Source organism: Macrotis lagotis, chromosome 1, assembly GCF_037893015.1.
Source record: "Macrotis lagotis isolate mMagLag1 chromosome 1, bilby.v1.9.chrom.fasta, whole genome shotgun sequence".
Taxonomy (NCBI): Eukaryota; Metazoa; Chordata; class Mammalia; order Peramelemorphia; family Peramelidae; genus Macrotis; species Macrotis lagotis.
The window spans coordinates 37,931,015-37,953,261 of NC_133658.1; the positions used below are offsets into that span (position 1 = coordinate 37,931,015).

A 22,247-nucleotide genomic window follows, 5' to 3' on the forward strand; every position below is an offset into this window, starting at 1 on the left:
TACTTAGTCTGAAGTTGTCTGACAGTGTTTCCTTCTTGCCTCAGTCTCTGGGATTATTGGGGCCAGCAAGGTCCAGGGCAGGGCTATTGGAGACAGGATGTTTTCTCTGGTGTGGAAGTCAGTCTTGGTGTCTTTAGCATACCTGACTTCAGGGGAGACTGGTTTTGGACCAAATAGGCCAGGTAGAGTGGTTTGATTTCAGAAACAAAAAGAATGGGCAGAAACCTGACAGGTCATAAGATCTTTTGGGGATCTGGGGTGTTTGGTGTGGAATGTTGTGGAGGTGTGCCTTCACCTTCCTTCTTTAGCCAAAGGGGAGGGGGGCAATCAAGCAAGGAAGTGGCAGAGCCCTGTGGATTGCTGCCTCTGGACCATTAACTGCCTCTGTTTCCTGGGCAGTGGGAACATGTTGTCAGAAAGACAACAAAGATTCATGGTTCTCAGTGGAGTCCACCTCAAAATTGTCCTAGTCTGTTGACTGCCAATGGCCAGCCCTGAAGCCACATCTACAATTAAAGACACTCTGCCCATGTGGCATGCAGTGAGTGACAAGGGAGAAGAGGATGGGGTGAGGGGTGGTGGCAGAGGTTGGAGAGCAGCAGAAGGATACTGGGAGGGGAGGTGGCCTGTGTTGCATGTTGAGTAAAGGACCTCAGAATGGAGAATGGAGGGGAGCCCTTGTTCTTTGGCAAGTTGGAGAGCAGCTGCATTGCCCATCTTTCCATCCATCATTTGAACCAGAGTGTGTGTGGTAGCTCTGAAAAGAGCTGCCTCAAGGGGATCTGTCAGGGGGTATTCCATTGAGAAAGGCCCTTTTTAACAGTGCCTTGGGGCCCCTCCACTCCCCAATGACTTGGAAGGAGGCTGAAAGCTTGTAGGATCAAACCCCCTCAAAGCTGCTGCAGCTTCCTTTCCCACACTAGGATGACAGAGCTGTCAGACAGCGGCAGCTGCACTGATTTGTGCCAGAAGTGATCGGGGCAGAGAGGAGGCAACTTGCACAGAAGAGACCCCACGGCCTTGTCCGGTCCCTGTTGTACCCAAAAAAGCAAGACAGAGACCAAGGTATTGGGACTGGAGATTTATTACCTGTGTGGAGTTATATCTCAAATCACACAGCCCCAGAGAACAAGATTTTTATAGTATTTGGTGGTGCGGGGGGGTATTGTGAGCAAGCAGTACACAGAAGCAAAGATAGTAGTTAGATATATTTCCTTGACAGACTATTACAAACATATGCAAACATATGGCCTAGTATAGATGGGAGGCTAGTAAAAGGCAAAAGCAGGTCAGGCTCTTGCTTTATGTCTTCACATGTTTCCTGTGACAAAGGGAGACCAGTGAAGTTTACTATCCCACTGTTCCAGCTGCATCTGGGGAAGGGGGAGGCAGTTTTGGGAAGAAGCAGGAATTTTACTGATAAAGCAAAAAAGGATTAGGTTAACAAGAGCATTTTGAGAGTCTCAGACAAATTTTTGGTATATTTTGTGAGCCCAGGGTCAATATTTGGGTCCTGTCACAATGTTCTCAGACCCAAAGGCACCTAGCCAAATTTGTATTTCTAAGGAGTTTCTCAGGGCCCATAAAAGTGTCAAGGGCCCCTTTTATACAGGGATTACACAAATATTAATATTGTACTCCACCCCTGGATCTGGAACTGCTAGGTGGAGGTGAGGGACATGGCCCTGTTTTTGTTGTGAAGCAGAGGAGTCCAGAAAAATACAAGTGCTCATACGGTGAACAACTGATGTTGAAATGTTTGGGTTTTTAGTTGAGTTTTGAATTCTTATTAATAGATACTTTTCTATTTATGTGTAAACATAGTTTTCAATATGCTTTTTTTGAAAACTGTCTCCAGGCCACCCTTCTCTCCTACCCCCAAAATTGTTCAACTTGGCACCTCCCCCAAATGACAATTAATGTGATGTAAGTTATATATGTACAGTCATACCACGCTGGTTTCCATATTAGGTATGCTATGAAAGAAGTCTCAGTAAAAGGATGAAATATAATAAGAAACAAAGCAAACAAAAACTAAAACCAATTACCAAAAGTGAAAATACTGTGTTTTCTGCATTGACAGTTCATCCTTCAGTTTCTACATGAAAATGGAATTTCTCATCATGAGTGTTTTAGTATTGTCTCTATTTTTAGTGTTTATAAAGCCAATTTTATTCAAGTGTAATGTTCCTCTACTCGTAAAATTTCACTCAGTCTTCCTCTACTCTTCTCTTCTCCCAGGGATTCTTGTCAGATTAACAGTCCTTTTGGTCAATCTCATAAAAGGAGAACACAAAAATCAGTGAAAACTGATCAACATAACAAAATATCAGTACCAAGAAGCTTCCACTTCTGCAAAGTGAGAGGGTAGGGATGTCTTCTCATTTCTTCCTTGGAGATGTATTTTTGTATAGAATTTGGCCACATTCAAATTTTGGTGATTTTGTTTAAGATGTGGCTGGGCTCTTGTCATTTCCCAGTGTTTTTCATGACCTCAAAAACTGCCTTAAGAAGGCATAGTTCAGGCCTTGGTCCTGCCTTCCCTAGTGGAACAGACTCCCCTTCCACTCAGTTCACAACTAGGGAACAAAAGAAAAGGTGGAGTGAGAGAATGAATCTTGAGAAAGCCCTCCATGGAAATGTCCCAAGTGAGCTCCCCATCAATTCTGCTAGTCATTGATGGTCCCTAGTATCTAAGTGTACAATGGCTTCCTTGGCTTTCCTACAGGCAGTAGATAGTGGCCCCGAGTGGCCCCCAGCAAGGCCCATAAAGTCAAGGGACAAGAAAGGAATTGCATGTGGGGCATTGCTCTGGCTCCACTCATAAAGTCATGTCTGAATTCCTCATCTTTCATATCTGGCAGTCATGTGGGAGCTTGGGACACATAAAGGCATCTTCCAAGTCACCCAAATGAAATGAGAAAAACTGAGCAGATGATAAAGGAGACCCAGGGAAGCCTTCATCAGATCTCAATTTAGTTCCATTGCATACTAATAAAAAGGACTTGGGAACAGCTACCTGAAAAATGGAACCTGAAATTCTTCTATCTTGCTACACAAGTCTTTCTGAACATCTACCTTCTTTTTGTTCTGTCCTACAACTTTTCTAACCTCCTGGTACACCTTTTCAGCGTAGCTTTTCACTGACTTTTTCAGTGACTGAGCTGAAAATTAGCTTCCATGTTGTGAAGAGAGTAGCAAAGAGTGTGTTTTTCTTTCTTGGAGTTTGACATAGTCTTTGCTGTAGACAAAACTGGCATGATGATGGGGACTTTGTTACTGTGTTCTAGGCTGCCCCCATACTTTTCTTTGCTGCCATCAGAAGTACTATAAAGGACATAAAGGATGACTTTGGATTCATGCCATCCTGGATTCAAATCCATTTTCAGAAAAATACTGTGTGTGACCCTAAGAAAATCATTGAACCTCTCAGAGATCCAGGAAAATATCAGACTATAAACTGCATGGAATTTGATCATCTTTCATTGATAGATGGGGTTTCTTTATCAAGAATTCACTATATTAATAAAATTGCAAGTTACCTCATGCTGTCCTCCCAAAGGGAAAAAATACGTAGGGAGTAATCGAGAGTGGTTCTTGATGAGTATGATCAAATTCCAATTTCTTAAATATGAGATTAACGGAGTGCCAGAATAAAGGTTATCAGCAAGTAATATATGATTAATTTTTTAAAAAAATCAGTTGAGGATATGGTGAAAGCAAATAGGGATGACTCATTTATAACCCTTTGATTCTCCTGGTTTTGACATGATCTTTAGGAAAAGAAAAATAAAGGAGGGTGGATGGAACCTGAAAGAAAAAAGCAGAAACAAAGACAAAAACAAAGAATAAAAATATATGAGAAACACATGTTGGAAAGAAACAGAAATAATGGGAAATACATTGGATAAGGACTTGAGAGATCTGTTACCTAAAGATTCCTAGATCTCTCATTCAATAACAATTTGGTTTTGCTCACCTCATTTCAAATAATGAGCTCTAAACATCCTTTATTTTGAAAATTAAAAATAAATAGGTGTTTGGAAGTTCCCTTTAAGGTGGGGGGGCAATAGAATAATTTTAGAAATACCTCTATTTTGACCAATGATGAAAAGAACCAAAAGTAATGGAACAGATACTGCTTAAGTGTTTCTCTCCTTTTTGTTACTGTTTTCATGCTTCATTTGGACTCAGGCTCCCTTTCTTTCAAAATGAATTCACGTACTCTGACTTTTTTCGCAAATGTGATATGAAGAATAGCAAATTCTTTAAGTTGCTTAGAAAATTTAAGGTGTGATTATGTCTTTGTAGACATGCCAAAGTCAAGTATCCAGTTACATCCACTAACTGAATAAGATCATGTTGAGCACTAAAGGTGGAGAGTCTTCATGGTTAAAGGGCTTGCCCTTCTTCTCGGCTATTGAAGTCCAATGATTCTTCTCAGAATAAAAAAATTCAAAATGGGGCCCTATACTTGAGAAGGCAGATCCAATGAAGAAACATTTATGGAACTTGAATCAGAAGATGAAGTCAAATTGAACTTGAGAAAAGAAAAGAGAAACTGTGGGATATAGATCTGTTGAATCATTAAAGTCAAATAACTTTGAAATGATTTGGGTGTAGAAGTATTCTGGGACAAACAGGACTGATACTTTCAGTGGTGGCTTTGTGGGCCTTAGATGACTCCCATTTGGCTGTAGCAAGGTAGAGGTTTTTCAGCTTTTTTTTCAGGGTTAGAAATTGTGTCAAATGGAATAACATTGCTGATGGACTTCCAGAGCACACAGTGGAAGCCTTCAGGTAACTAGTTTCACAGGAAGTAGATGAAAATTCTAAAGAAACATAAGGAAAGAATAAGAAGTAGGTGTATTGAAATCTTCAAGGGCAGGTGGGAAAGTCCATACCCATTGTGGTCCTCCTCAAAAGCTAATAGCTATACAGTGGCCAGGTCCTTGTGACAGACTTGGAATTGGCAGAGTCTTTAAAAGCATTGGTAGAGGAATTGGGTTTGAAAGAATGATGTGATCAATTGGGGAATGGTTGAACAAATTGTGCAATATGAATATTATTGCTATAAGAAATCATGAGTTGACCTTGGCTTCTTTTTGTTTGATTTCAGAATAATCTGGAAAGATTTACATGAACTGTTGCTGTGTACTCTGAGCAGAACCAGGAGAACCTTATACACAGTAACAGCAACACTGTATAATGATCAACTGCAGTAGCCTTACCTCTTCTTAACAATGTGATGATTAAAGACAATTCTAAAAGACATGTGATGGAAAAGGCACATCGAGAAAAATAACTTTGGAATCTGAATATAAATCAAAACATCCTTTTTCCACTTTTTAAAATGTCTTTTTGTTTTTCTTTCTCATGGTTTTTCCCTTTTGTTCTGATTCTTCTTTCATAGCATGACTTATATAGAAAGAGGTGCAACATGATTGTGCATGCACATCATTCTTTCAAACCCAGTTCCTCTACCAATGCTGTTATAGACTCTTGTCAGCTCCAAGTCTGTCCTAAGAACCTGACCACTGTATAGCCATTAGCTTTTGAGGAGGATCACAATGAGTATGGACTTCTCCCACTTGTCCTTGAAGATTTTAACATACCGATTCCCTATTCTTTCCTTATGTTTAGAATTTTCATCTGTTTCCTGTGAAGCAAACTACCTGAAGGCTTCCACTGTTCTCTTCTGGAAGTCCATCAGCAATGCTATTCCATTTGATACAATTTCTAACCCTGAAAAAATGGAAAAACCTCTACCTTGCTACAGTCAAATGGGAGTCATCTAAGGCCCACAAATTCATCATTGCAAGTATAGATCAAAGCATCCTTTTTTCACTTTTTAAAATATATTTTTTGTTTTTTCTTTATCATGGTTTTTCCCTTTTGTTCTGATTCTTCTTTCATATCATGATTAATATAGAAAGAGGTGTAACGTGATTGTAGCATGATTTGCTAGCAGGGCCAAGGAAGGGAGAAACTCTACAGAAATTAATTTTGATTACTATCTTTACATAAATTGGGAAAAAAGTTCATTAGTTAATAAAAAAAAGAAAGAATGAGGTGAGAACCTTAAGGTGGAAGGTATGTAGTCTGTGATGATTACAATGGATATAATGATATGACTTTGGATCAGAAGTGAATCAGATAGATTTGGGGGGAATATTTGCTCACAGATATAGAGATAGTGGGTCCACTTTTCAGAGTACAACAGGCTATTGTGTGGCCCTGCGAGGACTACCTTATAGAGCTAATGAAAATGATATTTCCAATTTTTTCTCACCACTCAATCACATTTGAGTCCACATTGAATTTGTACCTAACAGCAGAGTGACAGGAGAAGCAAATGTTGAATTTCTACTCATGAAGAGGTTGTGGAAGCTATGGCAAAAGACAAAACAAATATACATCCCGGATATGTAGAACTATTCTTAAATTCCACAGCAGGAGTAAGCAGCAGTGCTTATTGTAGCCAAATGAATTGAGGCATAGGCTTGTCAAAGCAAGTCCATTTACAGTGGTTCAGTTATCCAGAAGCTAAGTAGGGGTTATGGAAAAAGCTGGAGCAGCTGGGTGGCACAGTAGGGAGAGCACTGGAGGCAGGAGGACAGGAGTTTGAATCTGGTCTCAGACACTTGAAGCTAACTAGCTACGTGATCTTGAGCAAGTCATTTCACCCTAATTGCCTGGCATTCAGGGCCCTCTCCAGTTGTCCTGATTCCTATCTGGCCACTGAACCCAGATGGTTCTGGAAGAGAAAATGAGGCTGGTGACTTGACCTAGCCCTCCCCCAACTCAAATCCAATATATGTGCTTGTCATGGCATCATCTCCCTGATGTCATGATATTCTTTTTTTTTTTTAGGTTTTTGCAAGGCAATGGGGTTAAGTGGTTTGCTAAGGCCACATGGCTAGGTAATTATTAAGTGTCTGAGACTGGATTTGACCCCAAGTACTCCTGACTCCAGGGCCAGTGCTCTAACCACTGCCCCACCTAGCTGCCCCTATGATATTCTTCAAGAATGAAGGATAAACAACATTATCGATCTCATGGAGAAGGCATCAGTGATCAAGGAAGTATAAGTGGATCTGACAAAGTTTTACAGGAAAGCTCCTATGATTTTCAACCAAACATTGCATAAGGAGCCAAGGAATGATGAAGAGTGGCTCCAACAGTAGCAGGAGTCATGTATCTATGGGAGTAACTATAATGGGAGGGATGCCAAGAATATCATATTCCATACTCTCTGATTGTCCTTTAATGATGAAGCTGATAGGTACAGCATAACCCTGACTTTGGCTTCCTGATAATGAAGTTGCTTCTTTTTGAATGTTTGCAGTATTTTCTCCTTTAATTGAGAATTCTGAAATTTGACTATAATATTCCTTGGAGTTTTTATTTGGGGATATCTTTCTGGGGATGATCCATGGATTCTTTAAAGGACTATTTTATTTTCTTTCTAGAATAGCTGTGATGAAGATTCTAGTTTAATGGGTAAAATACAGAAAGACAACTATGAACAACCAAAATCTATGAGGGTAGATGGAGATTAGCAACAGAATGAAAAGAGAGTGAGGGATCCAGGTTGACTCCTAGATAGTGAACCTGAGGGACTGGGAGGATGGTGGTGTTCTTCTAGTAATAGGGAAAGTAGGAGAAGAGAACATTTAGAGGGAAGGAGATTGGCACTGTTTAAGACATGATAAGTGTAAGATGGACATTGGACATTCAGTTGCAGATGTCCCCCCTCTGGGGGTGCCGGAGAGCCATATTTCATTGGTGGAAAGAATGGGGACAACGTGAAAGGAGTGGCAAAAGCTTGGTGTCTGAGTGTATTCTGCAAGATCAAGGAATACATCAGTGGTGTTTTACTGGTATTGTATATGAGTACCATGCCTACATATAGGTGAGGGTTTGGGACCAAGGTCAAGCACATAGCTATGATTAAGTCCAAAGTGGTTTAGGATTCACAAGGACATGGGAACACATAGCAGGTCTCTCTGGACAGAAATGGGAGTTGAGAAAAACTAACACAGAAAGGAAAAAAACACTTTTATAGTATAGGAAAAAAATTACAAAATTTATTTCCAATATGAAAAGATTATAACATTTATCTCTTCCCAAAGGTTCCCTGCTTCAATTGTAAATGTTTGAGAGTTTGTGACTATATGAATTTAATGGAAGGGAAAGATGGCAGCAGGGAGAATGAGAAGAATTTGACAATAGTTGAAATGTAAGGTAGATACCTTGATGATAAGAGATTGATTAGTCCTTACATTACTATAACAGATATTGGGCACACTCAGTTTTCCTTTCTTAGGAGCTAATACAGATACTCCCCATGACATGAAATTTCCTGTGTTTATTTCTGTCCATGTATGACTGAGGGCTTATATTGTCTGAGTGATGAGGAGATCCAATTGTCTGCTTAACTGAAAGGACTAAAGACAGAGAGACCACTAGGGCAGAACTTGATGCACATACAAAGGTCCACTACGAATTTGGTAGAGTATCTTTTAGTTGTCTCAGGAAAGTAAACTAGGAGAAAGTGGGCTGTCTTCTTTATTTCCCTTTTGACCATGACAGCTAGGATTAGATGACTGCCTCTTTCTCTTTTTGTTGATTCTATTCTCATCTTAGAACAAAAAATTCACCCAAGATGGTAGAGTATTGAGAGGTTTAGAGGTCTGTGCTTTTGTACATTTAGAAACATCATTTGGCATCAAGCTGAAGGCAGAGGAATTGTCTGTCCACTATTGTAGCAGAGAGATATCCTAATGACAGATTGAGAGAAGCATCTAGAAAGAGAGGTATAATGGAGACGTGTGTATAGGGGCAACCAAAGGGAGAAAGGATTTCTGCTGTCAATATCATCATATAAATTCTCTATCTAGGGCCTCACTTCTACTGTATTCACTTTTGAGTCCAACTTTTTTGCTGTGCTGTATGTGGGAGCTCCAGGCTTTTGCTGGGAATGTTTTGTAGTAACTCTTCTTATTTTTCTGCTTGAATGAAGGCTTTTAGTAAATTGAGGCTGTTTGTAAGGAGTATGAGCCCTCAAAATCACTCTTACAAATTAATATTCACTCTTCTGGGCACCTATAGCCGAGATTTTCAAGTAGTAACATGGCCTAAGAAGAGTTGTTTTATTGATGAATTGGTGTTGGGGGGGCATAATTGTGTGTGTCTAAATAGCCATCAATTATTAATGTATTAATAATGCAATTGTTTCTAAACTTAATGTTTTTCAATTATGAATTTTTCATACTTATAATTGTTCATTTTTTTCTTTACTGTCACCTCTCAATGACCCACCCAAATCCCTTCTTTCCACAAGAAATTACAGTTAAGCTGAACAAGCCACTATATTGTCCATGTCTGACAATATATTCCCTCACATCCCATTTGGAGTCCAATAAATCTATTTTTTTAGTTTAATTAGCATTTGATTTCCCCACAGACACATGTAAAATAATTTTAACATAAATTTTTATAACTTTGAGTTCCAAATTCTTCCCCTAGCTTCCCCTACTCCTGCCTTACTAGATAACAGATGTACAATTTACAAGTGCAAGGGCAGCTTAGGTGGTGCAGTGGATAGAGCACTGGACTTAGAGTCAGAAGGATGGGAGTTTGAAACTAGCCTAAGACACTTGACAATTTTTGTCCATGTTGGTTTCTCCCCATTTTTATGATCTCTTTAGGAAACAGCCCTAGTATTGTATTACTGGATCAAAAGGTATACACTTGAGGGGGTGGAGCCAAGATGGCGACATGAAGGGATCGAGTCTTAGGAGCTCTCTGATAAAACGTGAAACTAAAGACTCTAACTAAACTTTCGAGAGACAGAACCCACAAAGGGACCCATTGAGGCAGTTCTCCTACTCAAGGTAACCTGGAAAAGAGCAGAAAGGTCGGAGGGGCGGCAGCCAGAGTGAAAGAACTTCAGCCTCCCGGAGGCAGCCCCAGGGCACTGGGAGTCTCAGCTTACAGCAGCAGGGGAGTCTCCTGAGCTGCACCCCGGGGAGCACCCGGCACAAAGTGGGGGAACAGCAGGGGACCTCTGCCAGAGTGAGCACATGGAGCCCAGCCCTCAGGGCACACAGCGAGCAGCTTGGTCTTTTGGCAGCCCAGACCTGGAAACAGAAGCAGGTGGAGCCCCTAAGCAGGAGCCTCCAGGTCATGAGCCCATTGAGCTGAGGGAGGGGAGTGAAGAGAGAGAGACTGCTGAGCTCTGTCCTCTGCCCCTGGAACAGGACTCTGGGGCTCTGAACACATTCAGATCCTGATCGCAGTCTAGGCCCCCCCCATAGAACAACAGGCCCCCCCCCACCTCGGCCCCATGGCAGAGGGGGGCCCTTATGGTCATTCACAGACCAGGAGGGAGGACAGAGCCTCACACACTGAGACCCTTGTGGGAGTGTCCCAAAAGCTCAGGAAGCACCCCCCAACACCAGGCCCAGGCTGGGAAAATGAGCAAGCAGAGAAATAAGAGGAAGACTATTGAGAAATATTTTGCAAATGAGCCCAAGAAGTATCAAAACAGTCAGTCTGAAGATGAGGAAGCACAAGATCCTGCATCTAAAAACTCCAAGAAAAACAGAAATTGGGCTCAGGCTATGACAAAGCTCAAAAAAGACTTTGAAAATCAAATGAGGGAGTTGGAAGAAAAACTGGGAAAAGAAAGGAGAGAGATGCAGGAAAAACATGAAAATGAAGTCAGCAGCTTAGTCAAGGAAATCCAAAAAAAATGCTGAAGAAAATAGCATGCTAAAAACCAGCTTAGGTCAAATGGATAAAACAGTTCAAAAAGTTATTGAGGAGAAGAATGTTTTAAAAAGCAAAATTGGCCAGATGGAAAAAGAGATAAGAAAACTCTGAGGAGAACAAATCCTTCAGACAAAGAATAGAATTCAGGGAGATTGTTGAATTTACCAGAAATCAGGAATCAATACTTCAAAACCAAAAAAATGAAAAATTAGAAGAAAATGTGAAACATCTCATTGAAAAAACAACTGATATGGAAAACAGACTTAGGAAAGATAATTTAAAAATTTTTGGAATACCTGAAAGTCATGATCAGGAAAAGAGCCTTGACATCATTTTCAAAGAATTACTACAGGAAAATTGCCCTGATATTCTAGAAGCAGAGGGCAAAATAGAAATGGAGAGAACCCACTGATCCCCCCTGAGAAAGAGATCCCAAAAAACCAACCCCTAGGAATACTATAGCCAAGTTCCAGAGCTCCCAAGTCAAAGAGAAAATATTACAAGCAGCCAGAAGGACACAGTTCAAATATCGTGGAGCTGCAGTCAGGATCACACAGGACTTAGCAGCAACTACATTAAAAGCTCGTAGGACTTGGCATAGAATATACCAGAAGGCAAAAGAGCTTAGAATGCAGCCAAGAATGAACTACCCAGCAAAGCTGAATGTCCTCTTCCAGGGAAAAAGATGGACTTTCAATGAACCAGGGGAATTTCAAATGTTCCTTTTGGAATAGCCAGATCTGAACAGAAGGTTTGATCTTCAGATACAGGACTCAGGTGAAGCATAGAGAGTGGAGGAGAGGGGGGAAAGATGAGGGACTTAATGATGATGAACTGCATGTATTCCTGTATAGAAAAATGACACTGATAATACTCATATGAACCTTCTCAGTTAATAGAGCAGGTAGAGGGAGCTTTTATAGTTGAAGCACAGGAGAAAGCTAAATTCGAAGATAAAATATGGTGTAAAAATGGAGTCAATAGAAAAAAAGGGAAATGGAATGGGAGAAAGAAAAAAGGAGAGGGGGAATAGTCCAAGATATTTCACATAATAAGATTTTTTATTACAATGAGCTACTGCAATGATATAGAAGGGGGAGGCAAGGGGGAATGAGGGAAGCTTTGCTCTCATCAGAGATGGCTAGGAGAGGAAACAGCATATATACTCAATGGGGTATAGACATCTGGAGTAAGAAGGAGGGGGGAGCAGGGGGAAGGGGTGGGGATGTGAATAAAGGAGGAGAGGATGGACCATGGGGGGAGACTGGTCAGACATAACACATTTTCTTTTTTACTTCTTGCAAGGGGCTGGGATTGGAAGGCCTGCCCAGGACTATAGGGCCAGGTGGATTCTGGGCCTAAGGGGTGGTATGGGGCCTCAGGGCTTCTTGGCCCCAGGACCAGGGATCTGTCTGCTGCGCCACTCAGCGACCCTACAGCAGAGTTGGAGTGAAAAGAGAGAGAAAATATAGTACATGGTAGTGGAGAAATAAGAAAGGGAGTTGCGATCAGCAATGGCAACATTGGAAAAATATGGAAGTAACTTTTGTGATGGACTTACCATAAAGAATGTGATCCACCCATGACAGAGTTGTTGGTGTTGGAACAAAGACTGAAGCACATTTTTTGTTATTATTATTTGGGGGAGGGTGCAGGGCAAGTGGGGCTGGGTGGCCTGCCTGGGGCCACATAGCAGGGTGATCTTTGGGTGTCTGGGGCCGGATTTGGACCCAGGTGCTCCTGGCTCAAGGGCCAAAGCTCTGTCTGCCACCCAGCCACCCCTATTATTATTACTATTTTATTTTATTTTGGGTCTTTTTTTTTCCTTCTTTTTGGTTTTTGCAGGGCAGTGGGGATCGGGTGGCTTGCATGTCACATGGCTGGGTGATTATTGGGTTTACAAGGCTGGATATGGACTCGGGTGCTTGTGGCTCCAGGGCTGGTGCTTCGTCCATTGTGCCACCTGGCCATCCCTACAATTATTACTATTATTTTTTTTTAATTTTAATTTTTTTCTATCCCCTTTACTTTTTTCGCCCAAGCAAGTCTATCTATATTCATGGGGGAGGAGGGGTATTTTGTTTACTTGTAAACAAGAATATTTTATTAATGTAAAAAAACAGTTGTACAAAATGAGAATAAAAAATAAATTTAATTAATTTAAAAAAAAGGTATACACTCTTAATGCCATTTTGGTGTAGTTCCAAAGTCCACTTCAGAATGATTGAATCAGTTCACAACTCTACCAGCAATATTTTAGTTTTCCAGTTTTCCCACAACTCTTCAATATGGATCATTTTCTTTTATCATATGCCTCTTTACTTTTCTCTCTCCTTTCCTTTTATCCCTCCTCACCAAAGTTTTGCTACTAACTGCTGCCTTTCTCAATCTGCCTTCCCATCTGTCATCCCTTTTACCCTTTTCTTCTCCCTTTCCCCTTTAACTTTACAGTTTTTAAACTTTTGCTTTAACTTTACATTGCCCTTTTGGCAATCTTTCCTTCTCTTTATTTTCCCTACCCCTAGTCACTTCATAGAATAAATTTCTACAACCAATTGAGAATTTATGCTATTTCTCCTTAAGCCACATCTATTTAGATTAAAATTTACTCAGTTCACACCCTCCCTTCTTTCACTTTACTATAAATAGGTCCTTTATGTCTTTTCATGTGGTGTCATTCATTCTCTAATGCCTCATCCTTCTTAGTATAATCCATTTTATTAAGTCTTAATTGTTTTATACCTGTCTTCTACACATGTACTCTTGTCACTTGATAGATTTATAAGCTTTATCACATCCAAATCACTTCAGATGTATACCCTCTGTCCAAGTACCCTTTTCTCAACTGTCACATTGGAAATACAATTCTCAAATACAATAATCATCATCAAATTATAATCAATTTTTTACCCACTTCCTTTTTCCAAGTACATTCCCTCCAACTATGCCAATAGAAATACAAACCTTGGGGGCAGCTAGGTGGCACAGTGGATAGAGCACCAGCCCTGGAATCAGAAGAACCTGAGTTTAAATCTGGTCTCAGACACTTAATAACTGCCTAGTTGTATGACTTGGGGCAAATCACTTAATCCCCTTGCCTTAAATAAATAAAAATAGTTTTTTTAAAAGAAACACAAACCTCAAGAGTTAAAGTATCATCACATTATAATTGATTTAGACACTTACTCTCTAAGCATGCTCCTTTCAAATCTCCTAAGAGAAACACAATTCTCAAGAGTTACAAGTATTGTTTTGCCATGTAGTTTAATATTATTATTGAGTAATATTTTTTCCTTTTTTTGTTTATCTTTTTATATATTTCTTGAGTCTTGTATTTGAAGATCAAATTTTCTGTTCAGTTCTTATCAGTTAAGTTTGAAAAGCCTCTATTTCATTGAAAATCTGTTTCCCCCTGGAAAAAATTTTGCAGGATAATTGACTCTTGGTTATAATCCAAGCTCCATTAGCCTTCAGAATATAATATTCCATACTCTCTGATCGTCCTTTAATGATGAAGCTGATAGATACAGCATAATCCTGACTTTGGCTTCCTGATAATGAAGTTGCTTCTTTTTGAATGTTTGCAGTGTTTTCTCCTTTAATTGAGAATTCTGAAATTTGACTATAATATTCCTTGGAGTTTTTATTTGGGAATATCTTTCTGGGGATGATCCATGGATTCTTTAAAGGACTATTTTATTTTCTTTCTAGAATAGCTTTCCATGATAACTTCCTGAATAATGTGGTCCATGCTCTTTTTCTGATTGTAGCTTTCCATAGCTCAATATTTCTTAAATTATCTGGGCTCCAGAACTGTTCACATTCACATTTGAGGCTTCACAGGAAGGCCTTTCACTATTCTCCTTTTATATCTTAGTGTTTTGATCTTGGGGTTGTTGGGGTTTTTCTGGCTTTTAGCATGCCCATTTTTGCATTAAAATTTCCAGTGATATTTCTAATTTTCTTGAAGAAATCTCTTGTCTTTTACATTCTATTTTTCTATTTTACATTACTTATTTAAAAACAACATCTTTTCTCTTCTTGCTGGTTTCTGGGATTCTACATATATATACATACATACATATATATTATATATATTATATATATATAAACATATATACACACACACACACTATATATATACATATATATTATATATATATATATTATATATATATATATATATATATATGCTTCATCAGAAAAAGACAAGTGGACATCTCTAATTTTTGCATTAAAATTTCCAGTGATATCTCTAATTTTCTTGAAGAAATCTCTTGTCATTTTCTTGAATTGTTCTTATTTTTCTTTATAAGTTTTCATTAATCTTTCTTATTTGATAATTAAAGGCTTCTTTGAGTTCTTCTATGAATTCTTTTGGGGCAATGCTCTTTAGGAGAGGGATATTTTTGCTTTTTTTTGAAGATAAACTCTGGTCTCCTCTATTCTTCTCTTTTCCCCATATTCTATTCCCATAGCTACTGCCTATGCTTGAGTTCTTTTTCCTTTGCCTGTTCATTTAAAAATTATTAATTTGTAATACCTTTTAGTTCTGAGGTGTGGGGGATGGTGCCTCTGGCCTCAGGTCCTTCTTATTTTTTTTGAACCTTGTCCTGGGATCAACCTCTGCAGTCCTTCCCCCCCTCCAAGCCACAGCTAGGGTTCTTACATAGCCCCATAGGCTATTATTACCTTTAGATCTCTTCTGGTCTGGAATTGAGAACAAAATTTCTCCTGCAAGTGTCCACTGCCATATTGGCCCCATGCCTCACCAGGTGTGTGCTAGTTCCATCTCACCTAGGACTATATCTTGGCAGCACAACTGGGCTTGGCTTACCTTACTGGCAGAGGTTCCCTCTCTCTCCCCACTCAGAGTCCCTACTCTCCACACTGTCCAGAAGATGGCAACTCCTGACTGAGGCAGAGGCTACCTCCCAACCTAGCTGCCCTGGGAACTCAGCTCTTGCTTTTTAAAAGGAGCTTGTCTGGAGGTGCTTATACTTCATTAGGGCTTAACTTCCATCCTATCATCCCACCTTCTCCACTTGTCTCAGGAGAACCACTGCCCCATTCTTGTTTATTTTTGTGATTCCACATTCAGCCCAATGCACATTTTTATCTTGTTTATTGAATAAATCTGGAGAGCTTGGAATCCCAGAATCTTCTTTCCTTTGCTACCTTGATTCCAAGTATTGTTGAGAGCACCAAAACTCTACTGCAATTAAAGGCTGTGAGTTGTCCTTGTAGTTTTTGCTTATAGGATTCACTCTCAGGTCAGGCTGTACAAGGAGGACTCTGGCTTTGGTCTCAGAGCATCCATCCACCCACTAAAGACTGCAGGGAATCCAGCTATGGGACTAGGGAGCTGACTGTGAGTGATCAGGAGAAAGGAAATGGTACACTCAGGAACAAGAGACATTCTTCATGTTTCTTATTTTTTTCCAAGGTCCAGCAACAGGGATTGTTAGAGTTACAAGAGGGACCTGAGAAACTACCCAGGAGGGGTTTAAAGTCCAGATGTTCCTTGTCATGGGGACATGAGCTATCTAGCTGGGGTGAGCAAAATAGTAGAGCAAGAATTCACATAATTACAGTAATGTATAATTGGCAAACCACTCAACATTAGGTCTTTCAACCTTCAGAAGCATGGGGGTGCACCCATTAGCTCCATGTTATCAATAAGAGTAATCTGCTAGAGTGAGAGAAGAATTGAACTTTTTATTCACAGATCTTACAAGACATGGGTACTCCTTAAGGTAAGGCATACCGAGGTACAGTAATGTCTGGTATTACAGTTTTGGAAATTCTTTCCCCTCCCACTTGAATTTTCATAGGCTCTCATCATTTGAGTAACAATCTAAGAAATCGCCCATCCCATGACATATTTCTAATATGATCCCCCACCTTGATCATATGACACATGTTATATGCATTAACCCCAATTGACATAGGGGACATGTGGGGTACTATGCATTAACCTAATTGCACAAACTCAGTTGTATTAGGTCAGAACCTCTAGGTCAACCTTGGCTGGTTGGGGACCAGTTCCTCCTAATCTTGGGCCTGTCATCTTTGGATGAGATTAGAAGTTCTCTCCTACTTTTGTGATTGGCTGGAGCTATTCCCCTTTGTAATGTATTTCTTAGATAGCTTCCACCCTGTGCAGACCAACACCACACATTACTCACACCCCAGTTGATGATGGAGGAAATGAGGGTTCAAAAGCTTAGGTGGTCATTAAGATTCAGCAGAGAGGATGAGTCAAGTACAATTGTTCATGAAGGCATATTATTTTATTGGTGTCTTAGCTGATAAATGTTAGAACTGATTCTGGAAAGGAGTATTCCTGTGCCACACAGTTTCTCCAGATCCTAGCACAGTTGGCTCATAATCATAGGAGTAAAGTCTATTAAGACATCTACGTTAGTATTCTCTCTGATCCTTGCCTGGGAGTAAGAGGACAACATTCCAGGGACATACACAAAGTTTTACCTTCCTTCTCTGTGTCTAGGCACAGGTTGTCCCACGTTTCTTGTAATGTTCCACTTCCTATTCCCCCACCTCTCAGTATCATGAACTTTCTTTAACACTCAGCTCAAGCAGGGCTTCCTCTCTTAGATCCTTTTCTCAGAGTAGCAAAATCCTTCATCTAAGAGGAGAGATCTTTTGGAATTCGATAGCTATGTGTGCTAATCAACTCACTTTCGTTGATCACCAAGGAATATCTTTGAGGACAGAGAGCAAGGATATAGAGTAACTATACTAACAGGACTATTGAAGAGGCAATCTTCAGCCATCTCTGAGTAAACTATGGAATGTCTGCATAATCTTGAGTATCCTTGCCAAACAATGACTCCTGCTATTGGAACCAAGAAGCCTGAATGGGTTTTAGTCCTCTTTAGAACAAAGGACTACTTCCAGTTCTTGTCACAGATTCAGTCCAATGAGAGCTTGGACCATCAATAGAAGAGATAGGTTTTTTTCTTTAACCTCTGGTTTTTAGACACTCACCCAGTTCCCAGGAAAATCCACTTAAAACTTCAATTGAACTCATGCCTGGGGTCTTCCCAACAGGGAATGTAGAAAGTTGAAGATCACAGACTGTATTCCTTTACCTAAAAGACAGACTTAACATGAAAGTTTCCCAGATGTCCACTGACAAGAGTCTTAAAAAAGGAACGCCAGTAACACATCCAATATTATATTCTCCCAAAGGAATGCTTCAGAAGGTGAAGCAATTTTTCAGGAAGAGGAATTGGGCATTTCATCTCAGCTCTACACTATGCAAGTAATTCCCTCAAGGTCTCTGCTTTTGAGATAGCATTTGAGGAAGAGAATAGAGTCACAGACATCTAGCAGAGAAGGCCAGCAAATGTGTGTGACCTGCTACTTACTCTCTTAGGAACTCCTCCTATGCCAGCTGGGAGATATAGCTGACCCATAGGGTGCTCACATGCATCTGAGTCAGCCAATATGGCAATTGTTCTCCAGATTCAGGAAAGGATGAGTCTCTAATTTGGGGGAGAGGGGATGCTGGTTGCAATGGGGCATTCATCTTGACTTTGGGGAAGGCCACAAAACCCTGTGACAGTGTGGCCAGAACTGGAGAAAAGGGAATCTAGTCTATATGATGGCAGCCGGGTGGTGCAATGGATGGAGCACTGAGTCTAGAATCCAAAATTCTCTTGCACCTGAATTCAAATCTGACCTTAGATATCTAATAGCTATGTAACTTTAATATTTGCCTCAGTTTCCTCATCTGTAAAATAAGCTGGAGAAAAAAACGACAAACCACTGTAGAACATTTGCCAAGAAAACCTTGAAAGTTCACAAGACTAAACAATGATAACCAACAAGTTTCTATCATTTGCTACAGAGAAATAGAGCAAAACCTCTCTCACATGAACTTGGACTCCCAATAAACATAACACTTTGTTTCTTTTTTTCTTTTTTCTCTATTTTTGCTTCTTTGCAAGGCAATAATCACACAGCAAAGTAAGTATTAAGTGTCTGAGGTCAGATTTGAACTCAGGTCCTCCAGACTCCAGAGTTGATCCACTGTAGCACCCACAAAGCACTTTATTTTGAGGCAAAGAAATCAAGAGGACTTGAAATGTCCGTATTTCCCCATTTAGATTTTCATCTTTGTTTCCATGAGGCTGTGTTTCTTCTAGTCTGATTTGACTGTGGAGACAAGGATGGTGATTAACAAGACTTTGTAGAAAGAAGGGGACTTGTGAGACCAGTAAGGGGAAACACTGGGAGATGTGTGAGCCTGTCCAATGAGCAGTGGCTGCTCTGCCCTGGGGACCCCAGAGGGAACAGCTTCTGCTCTGAGCTGGTTCCAGCCTGAGAGGTTTTTGTTCAATCCTGAAGCACTGGAGAGGCCAATTATAAGTCTGCATATAGTAATAATCTCCAGCATCCTCAGGCTTCAAGCTGCTGATGGTGAGAATGATATTTGTTCCACACTCACTGCCAATGAACTGGGCAGACACTCTAGAGTCCAACCTGGTAGCTTTGGAGATGAGTCTAGGGGTTTAGTTAGGTTTCTGCTGATAGCATTGTAAGTGGCTATCACTATCACTAGGAGACTGGAGATCAGGTCAGCCCAATGGCTCCTCAGGAATCTGGGGAACCAGCAAAATCAGAGAAAGACAGAAATGTGGGAATATCCTGTTTTAAAAATAGGAATAAGATCATTTTTGGAGACCATTGAAGTCTCAAATGATTGACAAGTAGGTGTAATTACTGTCACTCTAAGACAAAAACCATTTTTCTCACAGATATCACAAGGTTTGTAATCTGGGGCCTGGGCATGCTTGTCAGCTCCGATCTATCCATGTTTGTACAGAAGTTTACTCACTGTGATGTTCTAAACTGCTTCACTACTCTGTTGTGTCTTACTTTTAACCCAGAGCATCAGGAGCCAGAGGAGCCACATGGAGAGATCATCCTGTCCTTTAGAGACCTGGACAGAGATCACTCAGAGCCCTGAAAGGCCAGAAAGGAAGGAGGAAGCTTTTATATCTTGAGCAAAGCTCATTGTGAGTCTCTTGAGCCTCTACATGCAAAAGAACCCCAGGTCTGATGGGAACCTCCTCTTGCCATGTCAGCTACACTAGGTCACACTGGCCAAGACTGGTTCTAGGGGAAGAGTCTTATCCTTTTCTGTCTACAAATATGTGACCTCAAGAGCAAAGACAGGATCGTGTTTAGTATCTGATAGGGGAATGGTTGCAACTGGTTGTGGATAAATAGAGGGAGGCTTCTCTCTGTGCCACAGGACTGGATTTCCCATAACCAAGAGAGCCCCCAAGCCCTGGGGAGGTGGCAAAGATGGCAGGAGCTTGTAGCATCTGGAGGTGCCTCACCTGCCTCTGCTCAGGCACTTGGCCCATTACCTCCCTCTGCTGGAGAAGGTATAAATTCAAGGAGGCAGTGAGGAGGGGCTGGCTCCCACTGGCCAAATCCTGGCCTAATTGAGGTTTTCCCAGTAGAGGTCAGTCCTTGGATGCAATTTTGAGCATCGTGGAGGAAAAGGTTATGTCTTCCCTTGTGAGAACCCATATTGTAATCCATTCCATATACTATCTGGGTGAGGTGGTCATGAGTTAATGTCTGTATTAAACTAGAGAACAGCATCTTTCCCTTTAACCCTTAAAATCCTAGATCTTAACTGACTCCCTGTGGTTCTATTATTGGATGGAGAAAGGGAGATTTCTTTTGGGTTTTTGCAAGACAATGGGGCCAAGTGACTTACCCAAGGTCACACAACTAGGTGATTATTAAGTGTCTGAGGTCAGATTTGTCCGAGTTCCTCTTGACTCCAGGGCCTGTGCTCTAACTACTACACAACCTAGCTGCCAGAAGGGAAGATTTCTGATTGGAAGCAGTTTAGCAAACCTGGAAGGCCTATGACCCAGAATTTGAATGTAAGACCCAAAATATTCCATTTCTTTTGATTTTATAATTCATTCTATCTGTTGCCTAAGAAAAGTGATACAATAGACTCCCAGTAGTTGAGTAGTACACAGCAGTAACAAACAACAATTGTTTGAGCCTATGGCCTGGAATTGGGGGAAAGAAAACACCTTTTCCCCAGAGCTGAGCAGTTAAAATGCTTACAATAGCTTTGATTTTGGGCATGCAGTGTTGTAGGAGACAGACTTAATTATATTTCCTAGAATAGTAATTGGTAATAAACTTGGGTGGGATAATTTCTGGTTAAGTCCTCTCAGAGTTAAAGAAGTGTTAAAGTCAAGAAAAACATTGCATTCCAAGAGACCCTGCTTTTGCAAGAAGACTTTGCTAACTGAGGCACAACAACCTGACCAGGAAACATTTCTATGACTGTTTCTCTTCCTAGTCAGAATAGTTATGTCACTAGTACCTGGTGACCCTGCCATCTGGTGGGGAAAAATATTTTGAAAATATTATTCCTTTCTTTGCATCTGTTGCTGAATAGACTGTACCCCCTGAAACCCAGGAAATGAGCTAAAGGGGAAGAGGGTTAGGAAGAAGTGGGGGCAACTGCAGTTAGAATCTATATGACCCAAATTTTCAGCGTGGCTCTCTGACTTGAGTACACCCTCTGGAGAGAGAGTAAATAAAGACTTTCTTTTATTCAGACCCAGTCTCTGAGAATTTCTTTTAGGATAACTTTATCACACTTTAATTCAACATCCACAGCACTTTGACAGAAAGTGAAATCTGTTCCAGAAACATTGCCACTAAATTGGACCAGGGATCTTAGAAAATAATTAAGAAGTTTCATATATTGGAAGTATGGGTAAGACTGCCCTGGTTCCTATTGGTACCAAGTTATCCACTTAACAAAGTTGGGTCTAGCCCTATGCTGATGGTGACTCTCTGGAGTCACTGCCAGGGAGGCTGGAAAGTTATTGCCTGCCTAGGATTCTTGATTTGGGGTGGGGGGGAATGACCAGAAAAAGCAATGAAATAAAATTACATGAAGAGTCACAGGTACGGAGAAAGCAAGAATTACCATTCTCCTGATGGTGGGTGTTGTGACTGTATCTGAGATGTCAATTCCAGTGGATATTAGAGCCCTCAGATTTCTGGGGAAGGAAGCTTCTAGATTCTGCAAAGTCAAATCAGTCACTGGGGTGTATCGGTCTAGATGATGGGGTACTGGGACCAGGAAGTGGATGATCAACTGATAAAAAGCAGTTTTGTTACTAGAGCCCTAACTCTATACTCCCATTTCAGCCTTTTGATGGGATAGTAATATTAGAGCTAAGATTGTGGCTTAGCTTCTTTAGCTCTTCCTTATTAGAAAATTTAGAAAACACCTTCATTTTACTGAATTGATAAATGACAGGGCAGTCGTCCTCCAAGCCCTGACCTCAGAAAGTATCTGTTTCCAATAATATATAGAGTCAAGCCTGAAGGTCTATGGTCTGTTAACTGGAACAAAGGTCTGTTCATAGATCTCCCCTGCACAT

At 40.6% G+C, this 22,247-nt stretch overlaps 1 pseudogene; it reads left to right on the forward strand.

Moving 5' to 3' along the window:
- Window positions 1–4,460: 4,460 nt before the first annotated feature.
- On the forward strand, window positions 4,461–7,150 carry LOC141504686 (heterogeneous nuclear ribonucleoprotein H-like; annotated as a pseudogene).
- Window positions 7,151–22,247: the final 15,097 nt, after the last annotated feature.